The following is a 3,801-nucleotide window of genomic DNA, read 5'->3' on the forward strand; positions in this document are numbered from 1 at the left end:
GCTCTCGCAGATAGAACAGAAGTGGTTGTTAGGCACGCGTTCATAAGGGAGGATGATGATGAGTGTCACGGATCATCACATCCATCAGGTTGAAGTATGAGCGAATATCTTAGAATAAGAATAAGCGTGAATTGAATAAAAAAATAATAGTACTTTGCATTAATTCATGAGGAACAGTAGAGCTCCACACCTTAATCTATGAGGTGTAGAAACTCCACTGTTGAAAATACATAAGTGATGAAGGTCCAGGCATGGCCGAATGGCCAGCCCCCAAAACGTGATCAAGAGATCAAAAGTGATCCTAAGTTAGTCTCAAAAATGATCTAAAGATATGAATACAATAGTTAAAAGTGCTATTTATACTAAACTAGTAAACTAGGTTTACAAAAAATGAGTAACTAAGTGTAGATAGTGCAGAAATCCACTTCCGGGGCCCACTTGGTGTGTGTTGGGCTGAGCATTGAGGCTTTCACGTGCATAGGCTCTTCTTGGAGTTTAAACGCCAGTTTTGGTGCCAGTTTGGGCGTTTAACTCCAGCTTTGGTGCCAGTTTTGGCATTTTACGCCAGAAAAAAGGGTCTCTGGTGGGCCTTTGGACACCAGTTTAGGCCATCAAATCGCAGGCAAAGTATGGACTATTATACATTGCTAGAAAGCCCAAGATGTCTACTTTCCAACGCATTTAAGAGCGCGCCAATTGGGCTTCTGTAGCTCCAAAAAATCTACTTCGAGTGTAGGGAGGTCAGTATCCAACAACATCTTCAGTCCTTTCTCAGCCTCTGAATAAGATTTTTTCTCAGGTCCCTCAATTTTAGCCAGAAAATACCTGAAATCACAGAAAAATACACAAATTCATAGTAAAGTCTAGAAATATGATTTTTGCATAAAAACTAATAAAAATATACTAAAAAGTAACTAAAACATATTAAAAACTATGTAAAAACAATGCCAAAAAGTGTATAAATTATCCGCTCATCATATTTGCATGTTGTCGCGACCATGTATTTAAGACATTATCTTCCCCTTTGGCATTGATTATCACTTGGACTTTCCTCCTCCCGGTTTTAGCTATTTAAATTTGTTATCCCTTTTCTTTCTTCCCTTTTCAGGATGGCCACTAAGAAGGGTAAAGAAAAGGCTTCTGACAAGACATTGGCGAAGAGAGGAACTAAAAGAGCACAAATTAAGGAGCAACCCTCTACAACAGTCAGGCCATCGACTAAGCGGGTGAAGAAGATTATCAGAGTGGATGAAGCAGAAAAGGCATTTCCCGCATGGGACTCCGCACGGTTCACCAACCGTTACTGTGAGCGGATGTTCCCCATCTTAACGGAATGGAACTACAATAATGAACACCTCCTCATCCTTCCGACGCACTTCATTGACTTTTTGGAGCCCCGCATTGAATGGAGACAGTGGGATTCTTAAGAAGGCATCCGCGAGAGGCCAACTTATCTTGGGTAGTCAAATTCTACTCCAACTTTCACTCGCCCACCTTACAATCTGTTTATGTTCGCCAAAAGCAAGTCTCTGTTTCCGAAGGTGCCATACAGAGAGTGCTAGATCATCCACCTAGCCCAGAGGGATTGGATGCATATCAAGCGACCGAAGTAGAGCGCCAAACATACAAGTTTGACTGGAAAAGCGTCCTTCGAGTCATCGCCCTACCTGGCTACAACTGGACCTATGGACAACATCAAGCTAAACCCAAAAGCATCTCAGCCACTGCACTTACCGTTGAGGCTCGTGTGTAGGCACATATTCTATCCCATTACATCATTTCGAGCACCAACGAGTCCACCTTCACTGCTAACATGGCCGTCCTCATCTAGTGCATTCTCATAGAGCAACCACTCAACTTGCCCCGACTCATCCGACAGGCCATAGGACATGTACAGATAGCGGGCAACCTACCTTTTTCTGCACTGGTTACAAATTTTTTCTCTGCAGCGGGAGTCCCCAATCAAGCTAGGGATACAAAGGCCATGATTCCTCAGGATGATCAGTACGTCCCAAATGGAAAGTATATCAGACCTCCAGCACCTTCTGTAAGTCGGACTGAGGGCCCGTCCTTCAACGCCCGTTCTCTTTCTGCTCCTCCATCGTCTACACCACATGCACCTTCCACCAATCAGTTTCTTCTTCAGATCCTTGAGAGGTTGGACCGGCAAGACCGGTGGGCTGAGCGCATGGAGCCCCGTAACAAGCGCCGATATAACTACCTGAAGGAGCTGCACTCACCCACCTCGGGAAGAAACAAATACGCCGGACTCCACTTCGCCTCGCAGCATGGCTAGCAATGACGAGCCATAGAGTGGGGGTAATGCTTCCAACTCCACTTTGTTCATCACTGATGGCACGGAGGACCGTGCCAAACCTTAAGTGCGGTGAGGTCGGAATGACTTCCGAAGGTAACATCTCTCTCTCTCAACACCAACATTTTCTTTTTCTCTTGTTAGATAGAATAACTTGCATAAGTAGTAGTAGTTGCTTGCATTTAGGTACTACTTGGTTAACTGATAAATTCCTTTTCAAGATACTATTTTATAGCATTTCATGAATTTGAATCAAACTTTCGTTAAACTTGTTTGAAGATTTTTATTTGGAACATGATTTTAGAGCTCTGGTGCACGAAATTGTGATCATCAATGGCGCCATCAACATGGTACGCTCAATTGCAATCTCATCTCTTTATCACAACTTCGCACAACTAACCAGCAAGTGCACTGGGTCGTCCAAGTAATAAACCTTATGCGAGTAAGGGTCGATCCCACGGAGATTGTTAGTATGAAGCAGGCTATGGTCATCTTGTAAATCTCGAGTTTGAAGCTCGTCACAGTCATTCAATCCTTGAATCCTACTCAGAATACCACAGGCAAGGTTTAGACCTTCCAGATTCTCTTGAATGCCGCCATCAATTCTAGCTTATACCACGAAGATTTCGATTAAGGGATCCAAGAGATATCCACTCAATCTAAGGTAGAACGGAGGTGGTTGTCAGGCACACGTTCATAGGTGAGAATGATGATGAGTGTCACAGATGATCACATTCATCAAGTTGAGGAACAAGTGATATCTTAGAACAAGAATAAGCTGAATTGAATAGAAGAACAATAGTAATTGCATTAATACTCGAGGTACAGCAGAGCTCCACACCTTAATCTATGGTGTGTAGAAACTCCACCATTGAAAATACATAAGAACAAGGTCTAGGCATGGCCGAGAGGCTAGTCCCCATGATCTAAGATAGCATAAGACTACTCAAAGATAACTACCAAGATGTCTAATACAATAGCAAAAGGTCCTATTTGTAGAGAACTAGTAGCTTAGGGTTTACAAAGATGAGTAAATGACATAAAAATCCACTTCTTGGCCCACTTGGTGTGTGCTTGGGCTGAGCATTGAAGCATTTTCATGTAGAGACTCTTCTTGGAGTTAAACGCCAGCTTTTGTGCCAGTTTGGGCGTTTAACTCCCATTCTTGTGCCAGTTCCGGCGTTTTACGCCAGAATTCTTGAGCTGACTTGGAACTCCTGTTTGGGCCATCAAACTCGAGCAAAGTATGGACTATTATGGGAGCGCGCCAAGGATGTCTACTTTCCAACGCAATTGAGAGCGCAAGGATGTCTACTTTCCAACGCAATTGAGAGCGCGCCAATTGGGCTTCTGTTGCTCCAGAAAATTCACTTCGAGTGCAAGGAGGTCAGAATCCAACAGCATCTGCAGTCCTTTTCAGCCTCTGAATCAGATTTTTGCTCAGGTCCCTCAATTTCAGCCAGAAAATACCTGAAATCACAGAAAAA

Source organism: Arachis duranensis, chromosome 1 (assembly GCF_000817695.3).
Source record: "Arachis duranensis cultivar V14167 chromosome 1, aradu.V14167.gnm2.J7QH, whole genome shotgun sequence".
In the NCBI taxonomy this organism is placed as follows: domain Eukaryota; kingdom Viridiplantae; phylum Streptophyta; class Magnoliopsida; order Fabales; family Fabaceae; genus Arachis; species Arachis duranensis.